Source organism: Thermobia domestica, chromosome 2 (assembly GCF_964235325.1).
Source record: "Thermobia domestica chromosome 2, izTheDome1.hap1.1, whole genome shotgun sequence".
Taxonomy (NCBI): Eukaryota; Metazoa; Arthropoda; class Insecta; order Zygentoma; family Lepismatidae; genus Thermobia; species Thermobia domestica.
The window spans coordinates 185732774-185758841 of NC_137455.1; positions in this window are offsets into that span (position 1 = coordinate 185732774).

Below are 26068 nucleotides of genomic sequence, written 5' to 3' on the forward strand. Positions count from 1 at the left end.
TTGTCCGCTCCGCGTAGCGTAAGTACAACAAGGAAGTAGCGTAGTAACAGCTAACAACCATAAAGCCTCTTAGAAAACTTTCTTCACGTTCGTGTACCCAGTTGAAACAATCTCGAATTATGGGGACGAAAAGATGGATCTCTTTTTGTCATATTCCGACAAATGGACCGATGAATTGTCCAAAGTTACTTCAAACTTCCGGTCGTGTCCTGGAAGATCCCTTGGATGGGTTGTTCGTTGGATTGGAGTTTAGCGTTCCTTTCAATTTCGAAGCTATACGAGACTTGGACGTTCAGTTTAATGTGGAATCCGTAACATTTCAAATTTCAACGCTTTCACACTAGGAATAGAGCTGGGATACCATGCACCAAAGCTGTGCGCACCAACTAGTAGAACAGCGGAGAGTGGCCTAGATGCAAGATACGTCTTCCTTTCCATAATATGTGAGGGAAGAAACATAAATCTTGCACAATCGTAATTTCTGTTGTACCTGAACTGCCCTTGCTATTGTTCATTGAGGCTGTGGATTCTCACGCCTTACCAAAGAAAGCACGTTCTGCAGAATATCGATGGCGCGCCGCGGCCTCAGGGGTGCCGTCTTGTTACGATTAAACACAACGTTAATCTCTTTCTTCAACACATGGAAACCTTTTGTGTCATGCACTGTTTACTTATTTAGCTATAACTATAGCTAATGCCGTATAAGGTATAAATGTATCCCTCTAAAAATAGCCGTAAGTTTCGGTTTTATAATGTCCACTCAGATACACATCCCCTCTGCAGGACAACACATAGTATTTCCAAACTACCTGCAATAATCTTTGGAGCATGTTCATGTATGCTATTATCTAGCGATCGAATTCGTTGCCATAAATCTGGAACAAGCTTGTGTATTTTCCACTTGTTTTTGTCTTCTTTCTTTTTTACTAGTTTCAAAACAATGGTAAGCAAAATACAGTTAGTACGAGTAGAAGGAAATAATGAAATGAAGGCGAAGAAAATGTCAGGATAAAACAGGAAGAGTTTTATGAAGTTTTTCTAAGTACTAATCGTTTAACGAAGAGGAAAATCAAAACTTTTGTCCGAATGGGTGTCATAGATTAGTTATCGAAAAAAACATTACCTTGAAACGTATAGAAATAATGATTTGGAATTATCTCTAATGTTATTTATAGTCAACTTTATTTCTGGAAGATTTACGTTTGAAGAACTTAGAAAATGTTCTTTCGAAAATAAAAATCGCAGAAATAGCTCTTGTTGATTGCATCATAAGAAGTCAAGTGAAGAAAGTCTGTCTTCTGTTGAGAAAGGGAAATATCTATAGTCACTTTGATTTTGATATATACATTCTTTTGTGGCATTCTATACTTCTTTTGTTTTCGACTTCCACAGCAGTACTTCCACAATTATTTTTATAGAGGTACTTGGTGACTACTTCAAATTATATGCCTGTAACCAAACTGTCTCTATAAAAATTGTTGCGTGAGTATCTTAGGATTCTGAAACATGTATTTTTGGATAGCACACATACAATTAGTTTCTAAGTGAAGTTTTGACCCGACTACGGTAGGTCCCATAGTTTTGGAGCTATCGACTAAGTTCATTTTTTCAAGTTTTCGGCAGCCTATAACTCCGAAAGGAAGCATTTGTGCACCCAGGTTGGTCTATACTTTTCGTCTTATCTTGGTGTCAGGAATCCCCTCCCAAGCGTTGTCGGTGTTGTTTTGATACACCCTTATATATATATATATATAAATTCAAGTAGGACTTCCTACGTGTCAGCGCCGTGTATTCATAGTAGATAAACGGGAGCGTGGATTTCAAAGTTAAATTTTGGAGAAAGAATTCCCAAACCGAAACTTCTGCTGTTCGGTTTGATTTGCATTTGTGTGTCCGTCCGTCCACCCCTTCCTCGACAGCTCTCGCGAAACTTATCTGATTCTAACGAAACTTAGCCTTCCTTTAACATTGAGAAATAACCCTATTCTTTGAGGTTGCAATCTATCAAGTATAATGGGGTAAAAGGGGGTAAAATCCACCTCATGTTGCCTGTTTATACATGTATAAACAAGACAATTTTCTACATAAACCACATAAAGGGTACTTTATTATGACATAACCTATTTCATATTTTCTTCGCAGCATTATAAATATCCCCACAGCGTGGGAGTGAAATCTACCTGGAATAAAAGGGCGAATTCACCTCTTCAATTCAACAAATTGTGTTCAGGAAATTTTCGTTAAAAAGTCGGGTTTGGCGTAATATGTCATATATTCTTTTTGAGGGTTTCAAATTCTCCTCTGCATAAAATAAAATTGGCAAAGAGTAAAGCAGTGAATTTATTCTCATCTCTCCCATTTCTTTTAGAGTTCCACCGTATAATGTCTAAAATTTAATCGGTTTTGATACAATACCATATTATTAATTTTTCTTTGATTCTTTTCCGCAATCATCAGAGCTTGTAATTAAAATCAGGCAAGAGTCAAGAATATAGCACCTTAATTTGGTATGGATTACACCATCCTCCATGCAATTAAAAGTATGATCGAAGATATTTTTCGTAAAGATATTTGATTTTTATGGAATATGGTGTATACTTTTTTTTTATCGGCTTCACAATCATTCTCGATTTAAAATCATACCAGTGCTTCCTTGGTGTGGTCAGAATTGGTCGCCCAAAACCTCGATGTTGCTTATGGTCTCCTTTACCTTCCCATTTATTTCAACATCGGGTCAGTGTCACACTTGCATGCCCCCTATGCGTGCATATTCCAAGTTTCGACTAGCCAACCACATGAGGCCCACAATTAGGCTCCTTTCAAAATGTGTTAAGCACTGGTAAAGTTGTTTCACGCGAATATGTGGTGTTCTCCATTATTCTTCATAGTGCTCGCTAGCCCTCTGACGATGCGAGCGCCCCTTGTATGTCCTGTCAGGCCTAATAACAAGATATCGTGGTGACGGCATTTATGCACACTGGTGGCCGTTCAAGCTGTCACAAATAGTTGCAAGTCTATAATTACATACATACCCACTGATGGCATCTACAATATGAAACTACGTTGACTCCAACATTCCTCAAGATCAAGGTTTTTCAACCTAGGGGGTTGCGAAGATAAGCAGGAGAGATAAATATAATTAGTATCTAATACTGGAAAATTTGTTTAAATATTACTTTGAATTTTGTTTTGATAAGCACATTTGTATTTTCATGCATACTCTTAAGAACAACAAATAAGCATTTTCAACAGGTGCAGAGTTATTTAAAAATTAACTTAAATGAAAGAGGTAGTGTACAATATGAAACTAATGAGAACTGCATATTGAAATGCCAGAAAAATACAAATGCAACAAAACCTGTATATTGGAACACAATTAAAATTGAAAACGCTAATCCGCAATAGCTGTGTTGCGTTTGTTGCTAAATCAACATTGGGCAAATAGTTCTATCGGCAATAAAAGGGATTGCTTTTGTTTAGGATCCTTTTGTTGTTCTTTGCAAAATTATACACGTATATGTGTGTGAGCGAATATTCTTTTTTTGCTGCAAGCTGGCCACAATGAAGGTAGATTTTTGGTGTGGGATTTTATTTGTTTCCTAAATTTCAAATGTAAACAAGTTGCTTTAACAGTTTTTGGTGATACTGGACATATACACAACAATGTAACAAATTCACAACCATACGAGATAGCTCAAAATGAGGGCTCTCAAAAATTCAAATACTCAATAACTTTTTAAAGAACTCTCCAAATTTTTAAAACCAAAATTAGGAATAACTTTTTTTTAAAATCATATGACTCAAGATTGTTTTAAAATTTTGAATTTTCATATTTTTTTTCGAGAAAATATGGGACATCTTCCATCACTCCCCTCTCCCCAACTTTCCAACACAATTCAATGAACTGTAGCTCTGGTTATGAACAACAGTATGATAAATGGAAGTTTGCTCAGCTGCAGCTACTTTCATCTCTTGGTTCCCTGCAATTCTTTGTACGGAGTGAAGGCATTTACAATGGAACTACAAAAGAATCGCCTTTTAAAAGCTGAAGACGGCGTCTTATAAAAATGCTCTGTGGGGAAACAATATACAAATAATCTCGTTACATTTAAATCAGTGATACTATCTACCTTCAACATTCTTCGTGCGTTTAGCAATATTTATTTGCGTGACTGTATTTGCCAAAATTGCGTCTGTCAGTTTAATCTGATGAAAACGTAGCTGATTTTTCTGCTTGTGTCGTGTGTGATTGTCAGAACCGAATTTACACATTTCCAAGCCCTAAACTAAAGCACAATTCTGCCTGCATCGCTAGCCTATTATTTACAATTTCTCTTAACTTACCTAATGTGTTGCTGGAGAAAAAGTCATTCATCTTCCTTGTGCTTGTAGATGTAGAAGCACTCTAAACCAACTTATGTTTGCTTGTTTTTTGATGTTGAAGAGTGTCCAAGTTTCCACAATGTGCAATGGAAAAAAAAGTAGGATGGCAAATTGTAAGTCAACTTGCTATAAATAGTTCAACTTCGTTGCTTTCAGAGAAGGGTACTTCTCCTTCAAATTGGAAGAAAATGTGCAGTTCGATTTAAGCATTCTCGATTATACAAAATTGGAACACTGTGCTTGTAATATAGGCTGTTATCAAAAATAGCTCAACTCGAGCATTTTATCAAAGATTCCAGATTCCCTTGACTGCCGACGGAATAAAACTCTCCTCTGCTCTGCGAGTCTATTGACCTGCTCGCTATGAAACTAGAGAGAGTAGTGTGATAACTTGCTCCAAGCTGTTACATATCACAGTTTATTATTCATTCATTACTAACAGGGTTCTCAGCCGATGTCAAACCTTTTGATTTTTCACTTTTCGATAAGCTAATATTGAGCGTAGAAATGGGATGGGATTAAAACACGGAACATTTGCCTGTCCCCACTAAATTTACGGGGACACGGAACACTTGGGTCCAAAATCGGGACTGTCCCGTATTTCACGGGACGTATGGCAGGGTTAAATATGAATGAACTGACCTAATTTGATTTTAATCCATTCGCATTTAGGGAAGTTACTGTATCCACTACATATAAGAAATTGATTCTACTATTATAGAAATAGATGGATATCGACGATTTGTGACCTTTCTGTGACCTTTTCCTTACCAAAATAAAACTTCATATCATTCTCACAAGCACATTTGGGTGCGAATTTCAATTAGTCTAATGTAGAATTTCAATTAGAAAGAATTAACACATGTAATAAGATTTTTCGTAATTCTAATTTTTAATACCCACTTCGACCACAATATGTATGAGCTTGTACAAATTAAGAAGAGTCTTCATGATATCTTCCACTTGTTTTACTTCACACTTCAACAGTGAGAGTAATCGAAGAGTTAACACACTTAGTCATTTGTTTGTTGTTGGAAAAGGGAAAACTTTATATCATGCCAAAAAGAGTTGCGTTGAGGCAGAAGCGAGCGACAGAGTAATAGAATTAAACATTTTGAAAACACACATATACAGTATATAGGGCTACATGGGAGCGTTTCCCCTCTATTTTATCACTTTTGACTGCGGTAGGGTATATATATATGCTGTAACATGCACGTGTTGCACTGAAACAAAAGAAAGAAAAAGAGAAACGTATGCCATTTGATCAGAATACGTGCTATTTTTCTTATCGCTATGCATGGATGATATTGGGCCGATATTGATTTTATGGTTCACGTATACAAAAAATATAGTATATACGTACCATTCCTATTCGTTCCCTCCAACACAGTCTTCCTTTTCTCTCTTTAATAAAAATAGAACAATTTGACAACTGAGAACCAAGATCTCACCAAACAAAATTAAGTCTCGTCACAATGGTTTAATACAATTTTTGTAACTGCATGATAATAATTCATTGTTCAATTAGGTGCCGCACCTCTTCACAGTCTATTCTTGATCATGTCTCAAAAATTCCATATACAAAAATATTACCTGCCTCATAAGTTACTACACTGATTTTGTGAGGTCGCTGTTGTTGAGTTAAGGTATTTGTGTTTACTGTTTTGTTATTGGGTGAAAGGATATTGGGAGGGGTATTATACACAGCTTCCAGAATAATAATTGCATTAAAAGTACTAGGCATAATCCGTTTTGCTTTATTTGGAGATGCCGATCCTCTTCCCCCCAAACGAATGTAAACGAATTTGAGCAAACCCCACAAATTTACAATTTTCTTCCCGAATTTACCATTACCAAAAATATAACTTTTTCCTTACGAAATTTACCATTCACTAGTTAGTACCATTTTCAATGAAAGATTAAGTCCTATAAATATTCTCATAGGCGCAACTTTTGCTCTAAATTCAATTTAAAGGCACCTCTAGTTATTTACTGCATATAATTATATATATACGTGATTCTTACGATTTGAAGAAGAAAATGAAAATCATAGAGAAACTGCCTCACAATAGTGCGGCCTTATTCTACAGAAATTACATATAAAGTGTTGAAATTCAGTAGAGAAGAACCTTACATTGTAGATGTATTAATATAAATGCTTATTATTTTTTTTTTAATCTTTAATATTTAAAGTTATTATTTGAGATAATATCCATCTTGGTGGTTTAATGCTAAATACAATAAATTGGTTTAAATTAGTATATTCTTACATAAATTCGATTAGGTTCAACTACTCGCTTTTGTTTTATTAGAAGACATTTCATGAAATTTCATGAAAGAATTACCTCTAATAACAGTATCGTTATGCCTACCATCCCTTATAAAAATCGAAATTAGCAGTCTTACCATCTGCAAAACGCATGTTGTATATCATACGTTTATCACAAAACATTCATTGAGAAAAAAAAAAAAAAAAAAAGATATTCAAACTCTTTCAGTCAGTAATGCTTGTCCTCAGAAACAAACCAGATCATTCATAAGAGCTTCAGATCTGTACAACCACCAGTATTTTCATGGGAAATACATTTTCATGTAATCTGAATAACATTTTTTTTTCAAAACGTCACAACCTCACTTTCAACTAACAGAACCAACATATTATGGTACTTCATACGTTATGAAGCACGGCATTAATCCTACTAGCATTCGAATCGAATAGCATTTCCTTAAGATTTGCAATATCTGAAAATAAAGAAAGTAAAATAACATAAATTCTCTGTGTCTTGCTGTGGTTTTGAGTTGTGTACCCCTAATTCTACTCTTAAGCTAAAGAACACGATGACAAACGAATGATAATGAAATAATTTGTGAAAAGACAATGAGCAATATTCATGTCCTACGTGGGATTCGAACTCGCGAAAAACAGGTCTTCTATTCCTCAGGCTAATATACCATATAGCTTGACCATGCCATACACAGCAACCTAGCAACATATATCGACGCCTTTTGTCCTAGTATCCCGTATTGCTGGATATATTCCACCTTGAAGCAGCAGATGACAGCGTACTAGTCTATTATCATACACCACTTCAAAGTTAGTTATATGTATTACACTTCTCACTTCTAGCTATGCAAATTATATGCATTTCCATACCTGTCAGCCTGAATAATTCTCACTGTACATTTACCATAATTACAAATGTAATACCTAGCAAAATGAATAGAGCATATTTAATGTACTGAGTCTGCTCCAAGCCCAAGATAACCCCCTACAGTTTGTTACTATATTCTATCCGTGTTTGGATATGCAAGAGATGATAATAATAATCTGAAAATTAAAATAATGAAAAATAATACAACCTGTTTTGTCTGACAGCATTTTATAGCATATATTTGATGTTAACTTGTCTTTAGACTGTACGGAAATTGCTGTCTTGACAAACTTTCTCGAAAAGGGATATTTAGATTTCAGATAAATTTAACAGTAATTATTTTCCCCGATAATTGAAATTCCTTTTAAGTCTCCATGACTTTCGTATATCATATCAGAGTTCCTGAAATTGAATTATCAATCGTGAACTAAAATTAGTTTACTACGAATATTTTTTGCGATGTCTACTGGCTCTCTGCAACTTCACTGATGTTTGTTCGGTAAATACAATGATTTAATGCTTGTGCTTGATTATGGTTTTCTGTATAAAATAGGAATTCACCTAATAGATTTGTGGAAAGAACTCTCTTTCTATATAAAAGAAGTTCTGACTGGGTGAGTAACTGACTGAGTAACTCATTAACGCCCAACTCAAGCTGCTTAAGCTAGAAACTTGAGTGACAGGGCATATGATTTGTGATGTAAAGAACCACTAAGGAACGATTTTTTGAACTTCGGCGGGGAAGGAGAGAAAGAGGGGTGGCAGTTATTATCTTAAAATGTCAATATCACGTTATATAAGTAAGTTGATATACAGAAGGATGTCGATAATCTGAATGTCAAAAATCCGAACGCGGTCCCTAGAAGCTTTTTACATTTTGTCTTAGCGCTAGCGATAAACAAACAATAGAGTTGTCTATCGGCGTTGTGTGAAATCAGTGTTTTTACAAAAGCTCTTTCATATGTAATTGTTTGTCATACATATTTTTATTTTCTCTTAGGCATATACAAGTTCAGTTTTACGTGTGAGTTACAAGAACAGTGTGATTTAGTTTATTAGCAGGTTCTTGAGAAACATTAAATGTAAGTAGCCTTACGTACAGTATTGTAATTACTGTATGTACTATATAACCACTGTATCGATAAAAGAGCATACCGTACAGTATATTTAAGCCTAAATGGCATTTTCTTGGTCATTTTCGAAAATCCGAACAATTTGAAAATCCAAACTACCTATGGTCCCAATTAGTTCGGATTTTTGACTTCCTACTGTATATGGAAAAAATACTTTAGACTTAACAATACATTTTAATTCTTTCTTTTTTTCTTTCTTTTTTCTTAATGAAAGAACAACATTCATACTATCTGTAATGTTCCCTTTTCGGAAATATTTTTATCTTCTAACAGCGTTAAATAATCTAATTTTTCATATTGTACATAGTTAGAAATGCGATACTACAAATGCTACATCCATTAAGCACACATAAATTAAGAAAAGTGTTAAATAGTTAAAATTTAGTGTTGGTTGACACTATCATTGAAAGTTCAATTTTTTTTAGTTGCGCTACTACGTTACGTTAATATTTTTCTTCTGTAATAACTTTAGTTTTGTAATAACTTATTTATTTTGTAATAACTTACATAAGTTATTACAAAATAAATACACATATTATTTAGAAAGTAGTTAACAAGAAACCAAGACAACATGATAAGTAATCAATTACCGTTGAGTTAATTTTTCTAGTCGCTGCAGTAACCTAGACTTTTGGGTAATTCAAATTCTGGTCACAATGCAATTTCTATGGATAGCAACACTGAAAATTCTTCCGATTCATATTTTCAGATGTAGAATAACATTATCTATTATTGTGGTAAGTTACAATTCATTATCTGTATTCACTTACGAAAAACGGTCAAAAGAAAAATTGTTAGCTTTTGAAAAAAATTTAGTAGTCTGCCCCCTTAACTATCACCTCCCATGGTTATGCAGGCTAGGCTAAAGGAGAAATGAATGAAATTGTAAAGGATAATGAGAAGTGAATGAAATGGTGATTGAAAAAATTGGGAGGAAACAGGAGAACCCTTAGAAAACTGGCAGACACGATGTTCTTCACTACAAACTTACTTGTCTGGGGATTAAACCAGGGACCTCACTTACCAGAGGTAAGTGTTCTACCACTGAGCCTCCGCGGCCCTGAATCTTTGCAAAGTGTTACGTATTAAAACGAAATGAAAACATTAGTTTAACGTCCCACGATTATGCCCTGTAGGATAAAGGAGATGTTTATGAAAGTGATTATTATGAAATTATTTTTTTTGTGCTCTCTCATGCACGATAGGTGCACGCAATAGCCGCTGGACTAACAAGTAGGGCTGGCACTATGTATTGAAGATAATGAATTTGTAGCTTCCCATACTGGATATGATTTAAAATCTTTTCATTTCAACTATCCTATACTGTGTATACTAACAGTAACTATGTTTTCATAAATTTTCTTCTACCAACTCTAGACACGAAGAATTAGTGTTAATAAAATGCCATAATTTACAGTAATAATACTTCATAGATTCTAAGAACCGAGAATTTTTGGATAGTACCTGACCGTTCTAGCCGAAGGCATGCAACTAACTAACCAGTAGCATAGCTGAAGACATACAACTGCCCCTGCGAAAAGATGGATTGACTCTCTCTCTCTCTCAGGTGGATAAATTATACAAAATAAAAATAGGATAATCTGTAAAAAAAAAAAAAAAAAAAAGGCTTACTTTTGATATTAAGACAACTCAGTCAATACTCCCACGTACAAAAGTTGAAATACTAAAAATAATTCTAACGTAGTTATATAAATTGGAGTAATAGGACCTAACAGATTACATTGGGTATTACATAATCCATTACGGACAAATATTTTTATTATTGTATGATTCATCTACCGACCTCTGCCAACCGCTTAAACAATAATTACTAGTATAAGCAGCGAAAAGTGCTGCACATAAAAATTCAGTTCAGTTATGTGAAATTCAAGCGTGATAATGTGCGACCATTTATCATCAAGAAAAAAATCTCTCCAATGCTAAAGTATGAATCAAAGTTGGTTGAGTAGTTTCGGAGATCACCTCGAATAGACGTTGTGTTTATTTCTTAAGACTAAGTATGTCTAACTTCTAGAACAATACCAAACAAGTCAATAAGATGTGTTCATATTAACTAGAGTATTCAAGTTTCAATTTGTTTCATTAAATCAAAGACATCGATTCGAGAAAAGACCATGATTCCAGTGGTTCTACAATCAGAGTTTCTGACCAATGGAAAAAAATGAAATGTCTATGACTCCCAATTTAAAATGCAATTAAAGTTCGCTTCATATGATATATGAAAATCAAGAGGGCTTGAGAACAACTGAAATTCTAGGGGAAAATATTACTATTAAATTTCCGTGAAATTTCCCTTTTTGCAAATATTAGTCAGAACAGGAATTCCTGTTCTGACTAAAGATAAGATCAAAGATGTCCTCCAAAGTGCTGAAGAGTCAATAGACAAAACAGGAATGGATCTCCGCCTTGTTATTTTCGTTTTTAACAACATAACATGCATACTTAATCAAACAATTTTACTTCAACTCACTATTTTATTATTTTTTAAAAATGAGCGCCCAGTAAAGGGGCCAATCTCTCACATGTAAGTAAGATATATTATATTACTCTTAAAAATAAATGATGGGTGTTTACAATTCTTATCTGATATTAAGCTTCCACATATTATATTATTGTAGCGAGATTCTAATACTTGTCTCTCTGGCGTGTATGTGTCTGTTCGTCTATTGATCTGTCTATTCCATGATGACATTTACACAGTTTTTCCGATTTTAGTGAAACTTAATATGTGGTTATCTCCAAACTTATTTACAGTTGTAATTCGTCAAGAATAAAGAGGTTAAGGAGAGTAAAATTCACCCTTATTGGAACTGTGCACACATACACAAAGCAAGGTTTCTGTTTAAACTAATGTTACCAAATAAACTAATGAAAAATACCCAATTTTGATTTTAAAGTGTATATTTTCTTTGAGCATTTAGGTTATTCGTATTGAGCACGATTGAAATCAGTCAAGGATGAATGGGTAACAGTTGGTAGGTACAACAAAACTTCAATTTTTTCTTATTTAAAGAATATAGTAAGAAAATAATTTTCCTCAATAACTTTCTAGCAAATGATTTGAATTGGACGCAATATGGCGTATATTTTCCTTGAGGTTTTGCAGTTATGCCGACTGGACTTGAATTTCACGTATCTTTCATTTTTGACTTACTTTTATCTACCCACGATCGTATAAAAGAAAGATACGTGATAACGTCCGTAAAAGTGATTCGTTTTGGGTATAATAGCACAATCTCTACTGCTTGGGATTGAAATCAACTAATAATGAGGGAGTGACTCAAAATCTTTCTCTTAATTTAAACAAAATGATCATCACCAAAATCATCCGAATCTTTATAAAACATTAGGAAATAGGTAAAGAGTAAGGAGATGAAAATCTCCAAATAAAAATAAACTTTCGTTCCCTATTCGAACATTATTAGCTATTAGCTACTTATTTATGATAATTTATTATTCTAATTTCTCCGAAAAAATAATAAAATGCAAAAAAATCCTTAGTGCAATTAAATTGTAAAACCCACTAATCAACATTTTACAACTGAAGAATGGTGTAATCGACTGAGAAAATCTAAAAGAAAGACAGTATACCAGGTCCGTTTAATTAAACAATTACCACCTTTATTTAATCAAGCTTTTATAACTATTATCAAATAAAGTAATGAAGAATCACTACTAACATGTGAACGTATAATATATATATATATATATATATATATATATATATATATATATATGTATGTATGTATGTATGTATGTATGTATATACATTATACGTTGAAGTGAATACCATATGTATGTATTACATTCGTGAGAAACGTTTTTGTTTATTAAACAATGGAAAGCTTTTCCCATGGAATAGATTAATAGCGAAAATATGTTCAGAACATGAATTGCGTGCAGCTCTCTAACACCATATCCATATAGAACATACGATAAAACTTCCTTTATATATATATTGAGTACCCATCTCACAGTTATTCCTTCTCAAATAAAGAGAGAGAAGTATATGTGTATGGACAGAAATGGAATAGCAAATGGCAAATATTTACTCACGTGTTTTTTCACTATCTTACCACGCCTTTTATTTCATTATATTTCAAGTGGAAAACAAATATTGGGTTTTTCATCTATTGGACCAGTTTTGCCCCGTTATACGGAACAGAATGTAAACTATAGTGGAAAATGTCCAATAATTGCTCTTCAGTGCATTGCTGAGAATTCATATAAGTTAGAGTATAATGAATATAAACATGGTATTACTAAAAAAAGATTTCACCAATATTGTAAGTTCTTACGTTAATATTTAAATACTTCTTACTATTACCGTTAGTTTAAAACTAGAAAAGTATTTCTAAAGTTAGGTAAATATTAAATTAAATTACTAGCTTTATGTCCCACACTTACGTTCTTTAACCTAAAGGAGATAGATTATTAATGAAAGCGAATGATTGAATAAGAAAGAGTTAGAAAAAAAAGGGAAAACCCGAATAAAAACTCACGGATCCGATATTGTCCACTTAATACGAATATGAGGTTTGTGTGGTGGTGTTTGTATGTAAATGCACTCAAAAGGAACATGCGAATTTGTGGTAGACAACATCGAGTCTATGATTTCGAGTTTCTTCCATTTTCTCGAACGGTTTAGTTAAATTATTGCTTAATAAATTTTGCACTGTTTACGTTTTAGAAATACTCTTAAAGGCATATTTTTCGTTTATAAGACTATACAGTGGCATAAGACTTATTTAAGCAATGCATTCCATAAGCATTTACGTAAATTGAATTTTACGTACGGTAGTTCGAAAGTGTACCTTCGTAAGAAACTGCAATATGTATACTATTATTAGTGATGTGCGAGAACTTTTCTCATAGGGGACTAGGTTCAAAGACCTCTCTTGGGCGTAAGAATTTTATAAATGGAATAAACGTAAGCTCTACATAATTTAACAACGTATAGAAATGTGTTAACAAACTAATCTAATAAAAAGTGAAAAATCAAATACAAATAAACGTTTAAAAAGTATTATCAAACTCATCTTTATCCGTATATTAGCGGAATTCTCCTGTTATCTACCTGAAGGAAATTCTCGGTTACTCAGTAGTGGAAGGACCCTTGATCTAACAAACGTCCTTCAATGGACAACAGACAAAGTGTAAAAAGTCAATTCTTTTTCTGCAAATTACAACCAGATGTCTTTATATAGTAGAGGTGCTGACTAGTATTGAGTTAAGTTGATTTTAACGTCCCTTGACACCAAACAACACAATTTATATATTTTTGGAAATGCATCTTCTATCCTGCATGTTTCTTTAAAGAAATGCCTAATTTCAGTCAAAAGTTTGTTTGAAAAGTCTGAGGGCCTATAAACAGATATTAATTCACTCCGCAATTTGTTAAAATTGAAAAACAAAAAAACCTTCCGTAATTTGAATTAAAAGTTTAGAAAACTTAACAGGAAATCGAGTTTTGACGCACAGAAATTTCTTTGAAACTAATAACCCCAAAAATTGCAACTAACCGAGACTTTGAAATCTAACTTCAATTGGTCCAACAACAGTATCAAGAATTTTATGTAGAGACGCATATATTTGCTTTCTGGATTTGCTGGGTTTTCTTTATGCCTTTTCTTAGGAGGTTTCATGTTGTCATCTACTTCTACTTTTCTATAAGTCTCTTCAAAACCGTTTCTTGCATCTCTATCGTCTTTCTTTTTTACTTTTTCGATGCAGGTTTTACTTTAAATAGTGTTGAATAGTGTATCTGTGAGCGAAAAACTATGGCTGAATACTTTTTAGTAGAAATGAAAAATGGAAGTTCTCCAATGAATGACACGTAGCCTTTTGCAGTCATGAAAGCTTCGGTGTTCAAATCATCTAGATCTTCTGTAATGTACTTTAAAAACTCGTAAGAGATGTTTTAGATATTCATTTAGTGCATTCACAATTATGGAAGTCTAGTTCTATCGTGTATTGCAGCGTTTCCCAACCGGTGTGCCGCGGCACACTGGTGTGCCGCGAATGGGCCGCTGGTGTGCCGCGAGGAAATCGAAACCAATTATTAATTTTATAGGAACCAAATTGCAAGACATAGGGAAAAATGTATATTTGTATTTCACATTACTATGAACCTCTACTATAAATCTACAATTTTAAGTTTCATACTGTGTCACTTTTCTGTACATTTTTAATGTTGAAAAACGTATTTATCATTGTCATGACCATTATTGCTTCTTTATTGTTGCAGACTATTTCGTAACTTGAAATTTTAACATATCATTCAATAAATTCAACAAAGTAAACATGCATACAAATTACCTACATTTGTGTTTTAAAAGTATATTTATTTATTTGTTCGTTATATAGTGATCTTCCCTTTTAGTTAAAGGTTAGATACAGTTTTCGAAAGAGAAAGTGGATTTTTAAAAACCACTATATTTCATTGCAATTGTTTTCTATTTTAAAATTAGAATGAAAAATAAGCATAATGATTTACCACGGGGAAAAAAACAGTGATCGAGCTTTTTTTCTTTGTAAGAAGGATATCAGTAATCACATAAAAATACCACGATATTTTATATTATCAATAATAATAGTAATATCTATATGTATATGTGGGTGTGCCGCGAGAATTCAAGTTACACCTGTAGTGTGCCGCAAGTTAAAAAAGGTTGGGAAACGCTGGTGTATTGTCAACCATTGGAAATCGTTTAGTTACTTCCGATTCAGCAACTGCGTTAACACGTTTCTATGAATGCGAAAAGAAATTTGGTACGCCATTCAATGGTTAAAAAAATCTTACACTCCTTGATGTGATTCACAGATTGTGAAAGAAGGAAATTGAGTTTGTAAGCATAGCAGTATATGAAGAGTGCAATGAGACACCTCTTTTTCACAGGAGATGGTAAACCGGTGTTAAATGTCCAGGAAATGTAGCAACTCCATCATAGCATTATACTTCAAGCTTTTGCTCACATTGGAGTGAGAGCTTGACTTCACTTCAATGTGAGAAAAGGCATGCTCACTTCAATGTGAGTGAGACTTGAGATATGCTCATTTAGAGCAGTCGCAGTGCGGTTATTACTGACATCTGTTTTTTCTTTTGTTTTGTTTAGCGTCCCTTTCAGCAGCGAGGCTAAATAAGGCCATGGACTTGTAGCTCAGAGTGGGATCCGAAACACATGAGTTCTCCCTGCCGGCATCCGGGTTTCCCAAATGCGCGTATGCTAACCGCTTAGCCATGAAGGAGCTCTACTTACATCCTTCCAACAAATAAATACATCATGATTAGGCAGTCTTTCATGTACCGAATGATGGTTGAAAGTTGAGAAAGCTTTGCAATGTCCATAGGTTTGTCCAACATTGTTGGTGTAAAAAAAAGTAATTGTTTATTTCTGGCTTAATCTTATCCAGAATTACGTCACCAACAAATTCTCTAATATCATTTTGAATCTTGTTTGATCTTCCTTCAAACATTCTCTGCCGTGAAGATGATAATTCAGTTTCCTATTGTATTTAGGAAGTAACTGAATTGCTTGAATATAGTTTCCCTAATTGGCAATCTTCTCTTTTTGTCATGACCTCTAAATGGAAGCTCTTTTAGCCGAAAAACAGCAGATATCAATCAATTGTTCCATTAGTTCCTGGTTTGATTGAACCTCTGCATTATACTTTAAAACATTTAACTTTCTTTGCTTACCCAATTGAAAATCAATTCTGGTTGTCCCAAAAGTTTTCAATTTAGTTATTGTGAACAGGTGTGAATAATACTTTCGTGGCGCATCTTGGCTTTGTAAAAATTACTCATGTCGTAAAATCCATCATTATTCCACACGTCCAGGCCAGCAATACAGTTTGTATCTCGACTCGCATACAGTTAATCAATTTGAAGAAGCAAAATCATCCATTTTGAAATTACGAGCATAATCTTTCATTTTCGTCTGAATGGCCATTATTGCGTCCAGTAAGAAAACGTCTCTGACAGCTCGCAGTGGCATTGCCACTACTCGCGTGTCAAGGTTTTTTTTCGGTGCAACTGTAGTGGCAATTTAATTAATGGTATAAGACAGAGTGATCGTGGTTGGTAACACTGGTATCAAAGTAGGGGCTGCAATGTCCCACCGCATGTGGTAAGAAATGTCAGAGACCATCTCTTGTTAGCCGTGCTATAGTATTGGTTATTATGTGTTGCTTTTCATTGAAAGTCTATAATATAGCCCTGAGACAGGTGATTCCCCACTCCTATACTCCCTTGTAGCCATTACTTACAATTCAGTATAGACAGAGCATAGAAGTAGTGTGCAAGGAAGGAAGGTTATTTCATATAACGGTGATATTTTGTGGCCGTCGCAGTCTCCATAGTCAATTCTGGCCATTATTTTTGTGGTGACATCTCAAAATTAAAATATATATTACATGTAACGCAACCGCTTCTGAGCTCAAATAGAAGAGTGAAGAAGAAATAATTCGTATGTCTCGAGACATAACTGATCAACACTGGGAATTCCGCACATCATTATCCTCAAGAAGTAAAGTGATATGGAAGTAATATAGTGAATGCCATTCTTAACAGCATATTCTGTACATGCATTTTCATAATTAAATACGTTATTTTCTGTGTTTATTTGTGCATTTTACTTCAATTATTTTTTGTCTGTTTCCCAGCACCACCCTTTACCCTCCGGGACTGTTGTTCCAATAATCATATATTCATGTTTACACGGTGTGCAACAGGTCTAATTATTTTATACATAAAAGTATTATTTCTATAGTTTTAATTTCATGTTTACTCTTCCTTGCGGCTATGGAGAATAATCATATTTATTTAAACAAGTAAGAGCAGTAGAAATCGATTCTTTGACACAAAAAGATCACTTTTAAAAAAAGTGGTCTAATTAGCAAAAACATAATAACTTCATTTGATCTATTGTTACAAACTTGCGATTCAACATTGAAAAATTATATTACGTATTTTAATGACGAGAACACCAAACTGTGTATGTTTGTTTGCTTGTTATAAAATATTAAATTCTGTAGCATGTGAAACATGTTTTAAGATAATACTGTATCGTACAGATTCTAAACATGCAATTTCCTAAACTTAAAAAAAAAAAAAAAAAAAACTGTCATTCGCTTGAAAAAGTACAAATTCCATGTCTACTAGTTGGTCCAGTACAGGGGCGGCAAACAATGCAGTCACTATGAGACACAGTTAATGTTCAGCGCCTTCCCTGTGTCTTTAAAGATACTTTTTGAAGTGAGGTTAACTTTATTCCTCCACGTCCGGACTCCGTTTTCAGTTGATTAAAAAATAAGAAGGATTTGTTCTTTCTTTAGGTAATTTTCCGGAAAATTTTCCGGGAAAATTTTCCGATTCATAAAAACATACTCTACTTATTCCTAAATCGTTGTTTAGCCGTGGTGTGAAGAGGAAAATTTTCTTCTATATTTTTCTGGAAAATTTTCCGTTTTTAACAAATATCAGTGATCAAGTAACAATTCCTCAGTATTCATAAAATCAATCAACTTCATGTATAGAAATGTTAAAAAGTGAAAGATCGTTTAAAGAATCTGAAAATTTTCATGGCTCAGACAATTTTCAGTACTATGTAAGAACAAATGAAACAATTTTTCATGAATCAAAATATTTTCTGTCTTGTATGGAAAAATTAAAGAACTCTTCATGAGTCGGAAAATTTTCATAATTTTCAAGCAAAAATTAAAACAACTTTTTGCGAATTGGAAAATTTTATTTCTCTGTAGAAATAAGTGAAAGGAATTTTCATTAGTCGGAAAATTTTCATCACGATGTAGAAACAAGTGAAAAAAACTTTTCATAATCCGGAGAATTTTGGATATTATGTATAGTAATATTTGGTGGAAAATTTTCCACTATATTTAACTGCACATTCAGCTATAAAATTCAACTCCTGTAGAGGATAGTTAGACAGCAACAAATTATAATTTTCCAGTTAGCTTTCGGAAACCAGAAAATTTTCTATTTTAAGTTAGAAAGTAAAAATATACAGTGTTTCTCTCTCTCTCTTTCTCTCTCTCTCTTTCTCTCTCTCTCTCTCTCTCTCTGTGTGTGTGTGTGTGTGTGAGAGAGAGAGAGAGAAGTTGAATTGAGTTGATTTTGAGTTTAACGTCCTTCTCAGCAGCGAGACCATATAAGACGGGACCAACTAATTAACGTGGAATCCGAACTACATGAGCTCCCGCTGGGAATCAAAGAAAGGTCTTGCATGCCAAAGGCGCGTATGCTAACCGCTTAGCAACGAAGGAGCTCGCAGAGGAAGAGAGAGAAGCACTGTGTAAAATTTTACTTCTCAACTTGAAATATTAGAAAATTTTCCCGTTCCCGAAAGCTAATTGGAAAATTATAATTTGTTGCTGACTAACTTTCTTCTACAGTAATTCAATTTTGTAACTCTATGTGCAGTTAAATATAGTGGAAAATTTTCCACCTAACATCACTATACACAATATCCATAATTCTCCGGATTATGAAAAGTTTTTTTCCACACTTGTTTCTACATCGTGATGAAAATTTTCCGATTCATAAAAATTCCTTTCACTTGTTTCTACAGAGCAAAAAAACTTTCCGATTCACAAAAAGCTGTTTTACTTTTTGCTTCAAAATGATGAAAATTTTCCGACATAAAAACCGAAGTTATTCAATTTTTCCATATAAGAGAAAATATTTCGATTCATGAAAAACTGTTTCATTTGTTCTTACATAGTACTGAAAATTGTCTGAGCCATGAAAATTTTCAGATTCTTTAAACGATCTTTCACTTTTTAAAATTTCTATACATGAATTCAAACAATTTTATGATTGGTGAGGAATTGTTACTTCATTACTGATATTTTATTAGAACGGAAAATTTTCCGGAAAAATATAGCGGAAAACTTTCCGAAATGCAAAATTTTCAGCGGAAAATTTTCCACCTCACATCACTAGTTAGGACGATAATAGAAGTGATCCTCTTTAATTAAAATACTATTGGCATCATTCTTTAACCCCTTCGGTTCCTATATCCACATTGTGGACACAATTAGATATATTTTTTCTGATCGTTCCTTTAAGTCTGCTCGATTAATTCCTGGCATACACAAGCGTGGATATCTGAACACCATATATATATCGGTAAGCTCGAGTGCAAGCTGCAGACACCCTTCAGTTTTTTGAAATGGCAGGTGCTGGTGGAACATAGGCTTTTGTAAATCGAAAAAGTATGTATAATTTTCGCCCATATATATTATTGCTACAATCAAGGTTTCTTGTGATAAACAAATAAAGATTCAGAGACTTGTTGGCGATTATTAACTTTGCTTTATCTCTGATGAAAAAAAGATAATGAGCAGTTATTTTTAATGTCCACAATTGTGTACACTGGTTTTATATTTAATAGTTGTTTCTCTATATTTTTTCGTATTATCTTCTAGATTTGTTTTGCTGCAAAATTGTACACGTTAGAAACAAAACATTGAAAGAACAAAAATGTCTGTTATTAACGACAGCATTATTTCATTTTCATTATTAAAAGGTATACGAAACTTTGCACTACACTAATTTCTATTATTTCTGCTAATAATTGATGTAGGAAATATGGCAAACATATAGTCAATGGTTTCGTTCTTTTCATTCTTACGAAAACTAAACACATTTGCTAGAGGGTTCAGATATCGAGAATTCATATAAGGATCCAAATTTTATGGATAATGACTCCACTAACTCTAGCAGCGAAGATAACGATGGCGGTGTTGCAAGAGAAGAAAATGGTAAGAAATAAATTGTGTTAATTGTTATCTATTCTAAACAACTGAATTATCAATATGAGGTTATTTATCCAATCGCAAGCGCGTCCATTTAGTTGTAGTACTACCATCTTCAAATTCGAGTTTTAACTTGCTTATTGGTACAAAAACTTAAAAAATATGGAAAATTCTTTAGTAGTTAAAATTCGAATTTGAAGATGTCACACAACTGGCAATCGAAATGGTCAGAATTTTGAATGGGTCTCATTTGTTAATTTGAATGGTACAAAATTTGTTCTTATTTGGACAAAAATGGACAAAAAATTGGACAAAATTCTGGGCTGATTACTACAGGTAATCGAAGTGGCCAAATATTAAAATGATCGTCCCTCACTTGTTTGAATAGTACAAAGTTGTTTCTTGATTGGACAAAAAATGGACCTCACTTGGACAAAGTCCTGAACTGATTTATATTTTGAATTGAAAAATAAACACACTACAGGTGATCAAAGTGGTCACATTTTGAAATGATCGTCCTTTGTTAATTTGAATGGTAGAAAATTATTTCTTGGTTTGACAAAAATTGGAGAAAATTCTGAGCTAGTTAAAATTTAAATTTGATGTCACACTACAAAACTAAATGGACCTTCCTGTGATTGACCAAATAACCTCGTGAAGATAATTCAGTTCTTTAGAATAGATAAAGAGTATAATTTATTGCTTACCATTTTCGTCTCTTTCAACACTGCCATCGATATCTTCACTGCTAGAGTTACTGGAGTCATTAGCCATAAAATCCGAATCTTCGATACCTGAACCCTTAAGCAAATCTAGAACATCTTCTGTGGTTAGGTCTCCTAAGAATAATGAAAAGAACGAAGCCATAGGCTATATGCTTATTTTTGAAAAGTGGAAATGAAAATTTGTTTCACAAAAGATGAGAAAATGGATATTCAGAAACATAACAAACAATTTGATGTGTTATATTATGTTCTCAACAAAGGAGGAAAATGTAAGAAAAATATTACTAAATATTTATATTATTATATTTAATGATAACGTTTTCAGTTCATGTTATTTTAAGTATATAAAGGTAGCCGTTTTGTTTTATTGTATCACAACAATGTAATAATATGTCAGAAGAAGTTGTAATATACGTAGCAAAAAACCGGAATAAAATATATCATAATTGCTCACAAATATTTAGACTTGTTATTGAACCAATGTCCACAAATGTAGACATAGTGTTTTTTGTAAAAAAAAAAAAAAAAAAAAATCAAATTCTGAAAAAAAAATGAAATGAAATGAAATCTGTGAGTTTTACGTCCCACGGTTATGCCGGTTAGGCTAAAGGAGACGGTGATGATGAGTAATGACTGAAATGGTGGAATGAAGAAAGTGGGAGGAAACAGGAGAACCCCGAGAAAACCCACGCACACGGTGTTTGTCCACCACAAAGTTCACTTGGCGGGGGCTGGGATCGAACCCGAGACCCCAAGCACCAGAGGTGAACGCTCTACCATTGAGCCACCGCGGCCCCTCAAATTCTGAAAAATAAATTGAAAAATATTATTTTAAGTGATGCAACATACAACATATAGAAAGATGGTTTTGAAAGCTTTGTACTGTAGGACCGAAAGGGGTAAGTATTAAAAGTTGTACTGAACAAATTTATGTGTCAACTTACACTGTCTGATTTGATATATCAGTATGGCATGTAAAGTAAAACAAAATGCGACTATCAAACTCTCGGTCAAACTAAGCGAATCTGGAACGTTGAACTTTCTTATGATTTAGCAGAAGTGATGAGTCACGTCATATGTTTTGAGTAACACTCTCCCTTCAGAAACTTCTATGGAACACGGAAAGAAGTCAGAGCGATCTTCTACGAACCTAAATCTTGACAATGTACAAATTTAGCTAACTTATACAAGGTTATCTTCGGAGAAAACGTAAATTCAGGGCTTATGTTCTTCAAGTTTCTTTAGTCTGGTTTCGAAACAGTGCATGACGTCATCATGCCTGTTTTGAACATGCAGAACAATGACTCGAAGATTGAGCCAGGATTCTGTACTACGAAAATTAGGCGAACTGTATCAAATTCTTTCAGAATCAGCATTTGGATAACGAAACGATTATGTCGCGAGCTATCACTATGGACAAGAGTTGGCTCTCGCATGTAGACAAAAGTAAAATAACAGCCTTCACAGTAGTTCAAGGCTGAGTTATACGTAAAAATATAGCTCCTCGTATTCTGCCTGTTGCCAACTTCCTGCCAGTTCCACGATTCCACGTCGATATCACGTCTTACCCTTAGAGACAAAGAAGTCAATCTCTACCCTTTCTACCTTCTGCTGGTTGGTGAACCATCGTGGCTTCCAAAAGTGTGTTATGGACCGTAACATATAGTAATCCGAAAGAGAAAGGTCGGGACTATATACCGGGTGTGGCGTTAGTTCGGTGCCATCAAATTCATGAATTGCTGTTGTTTCTCGGGCTGAGTTTGTTTTTGCATTATCTTGTTGCAGCAGGGTGTGCTTTCAGTTCACCAATGCATCGCTTAAACTGTTCGGAACAAAAGTCAACATTAATGCCACAGTGCCACAGTTAGCAATGAATTAAAATCCGAGCAATGAATTTCCTCGTAGTTCTACCACACAGAGAGCAGGACTTTATGCTTGAAACGTCTCTGTTTGAAGATCGGGTTTGTAATTTGCCCCTACTCAATGACTCTTTTGCACCCACTTGATAGAGTTGGGTCAACTGTGACACGATGTGGCAAGTTCTTATGGTTTCCCTGAGTTCAAGAAAGTGGCGTATTACAGGGACTGAGAAGTGCCAACTTGATTTGACAATTGTCGAGTGCCAGTTGATGAATTTTCTTTAATAGCGTGCCGTATGAGCTCATAATCTATTAAGCTGGGAGACCATGCTTCGGCTTTTCTTCGTCATGTTTACAACCTGCACGAAATTTCTGGAACCAATGAGTTGCTGTGCTATGGTTCACGGCACCTTTTCCTTTCGCATGGCAAATATTTTGGGTTGCTTTCGTGGTGTTATGTCTGAGTTTGAACTGACACAGTAAACGTTCATGTACCAGACCTTCCTGAGTACTCATCGTCACTGCAATTACAAAGTTATTGAATATTCTGTCGGAGTGGCAACCTCCGTGTTAAATAGTTCGCTTGCCGCACTACCTCTTGCGTAAGTTTGACTTCGTGCTTACGGTCGATCACTGTGTATACACGCGCTTCTTGTGACTCTTATCCTTGTGTAACGAAATATCTAACTAAGGCCACCGAGACTGGTTGAGTAGAAACGCAACCAACATCGTAATAATCATTTTCTTCAACATTTTGAGTTTTGCCAACTGGGATGGTAGGTTGCTAGCAAACCTGTTTGACTTTTCTAAAGAATCTGTAAAAGAATATTTAGCTCAAAAGACCTGAAACATTAGGTCGAAATCGTGCAAAAGCGTTCTCAGGCCAACTATCCTTAGAGACGTATTCCTGCGTTTCCCTCATTCACACCAGGCAAATGCGGGAATGGTACCTCACTTAAATGGTTCCATCCCGTTCTTTCCTTCTTCATTCCTTTCTTTGTCATCAATTTCCCGGTCAGTATGATTGCGGAAGAACGTTCTCCCTCATACGTTACGGCTAATATAGACATAGATGCCACAAACCCAGAAATCTAATTTCTAATCATAATCCTAAAAAAAAACTGAAATATGACATGAAGGTAAGTTCACAGAGTATTTGAAACATATTTACAGCCTCTATGTCACTGTCATATATTCTCACTACAGTTAATAGCCACGATTGCTTCCTCAAGATAAGCTGAAGAAGAAACCGAATAGTTCTGGCAACGTTAAAGTGTAAACACCATTGGTATATAACAAGTAGGAAAAGTGCTAGGGAGACAAGCAGCGCTACACCACGGATATTGTAAGAAATCATGAGGCAATTATTTCAAAATCTACACTTAAAATTATTGTAATGTCAGAGAAATGTGAAGAGTGTGAGATAAGAATGAATATTAGAAATGAAAAAAAGATGGAGATTGGAGCAAAAAGAACTGTGTCAAATAAAGAAGTTGAAGGGCCAAAGTAAACAGATGGGTAGTTTTGGGTGTTATCTGCGTAGTGATGGATGAAGATATCAAATGCGAGTAAGAAAAGAATAGTGAATGAAATGTTCAGAAAAATGAAAGGCTATTTCATTGGTCTTTAAATAAAGAGATAAGCAGAAGATTCACCAAGTATTTTACTTTATGATGCAGACACATATATGCTGTACAATACTGATGTTAAAAAAAAACTAGGAAGTTATGAAATGTGAGTGTGAAGGAAAAGGAAGAAAACTAGCTGAATTGCACAAAAAAATAATAGGAAAATTATCGAGAAAGTAGAAGCAAGACGTAGTGCATAATAAAAACATTATAAGAGGGAAACTAACTGTTAAATGCATAAAAAAACAAGTCTAAGAAAGTCCTAGAAGTATAGTGGAAATGATACAAATAAGGGATAGTGAAAGATTCTAGTTGATAAGTGATGTTGAAGAACAATTCTTATTCCAGACAAATAGATTTGTTTATGACAGCACTCTTTATCAATTTCTCCAATATTATATTATTTATTAGAATTACTATAGTTATTTATTAATATAGGTTAAAGAAAACTTAATGAAACAGTCTGAGTATCTCTGTTCTACTAATAGATTAAGTGTTTATTCGGTTAATATAAATGTTAAATTATTTTATTTAATGAGATATTTCTACAACTACATCAATTACAATATTTTCTTTCTGCAGTCCTAAAGGATTTAATACTTTCGGAAAGAATGTGTCATTTGAATTTACAATCGACGTTATTTGACGAACAGGGAACATATTCGCAGCATGTTTGTGAAAGTGTTTCTCAAAATTAATTTAAATTAACCACTTCGACGTAATAAAGAAAATAATATATCTGTATTTGGTATATTTTCTTGGTGCCTACATCAAAAATTCATTTAGAACTTCTGCTGGTCTACTAGCTAGTATGTACGTTCCTGGATTCGATACCCCGTAGGAAAACATTAAAAGATTGAACTCATTACGGTTGTAACAACCCATTGTTAAACTGTAAGTTCATGTTTCATAAGGGACAGAAACAAACAAATTTCATTTAGTTGTATGGTCACAGTACAATAGTCATCAGCTTCCTGAATGCTGTACAACACGAATACTATATGAAAAATAATATAATATCTACGTATAGACTCACTTCAGGGCATCAATTGAACAAAATATCTGTTAAATGAGAGTTTAACTGAGTTCGAGAAGTGGGTTTCATCGGGGTTCTCCCGTTTCCTCCCACTTTCCTTATTCCACTATTTCATTCATTTCTCATCATCACCGTTTCCTTTAGCCTAGCCGGCATAATCGTGGGAAAGATCTCTGATAATGTTCAGTGGAGATTAACGTTATTATGTAGTACCATACGTTGAGCATATTACAAATGTAGAATGCATGCTGCCTGCTAAACCGAGTAGTTAAATTGGTTGCATAAGAACTGGGCGGTAACGGTTCTTAACACCTAACATCAGCGCCTGATTGTTACTGTCATACAACACA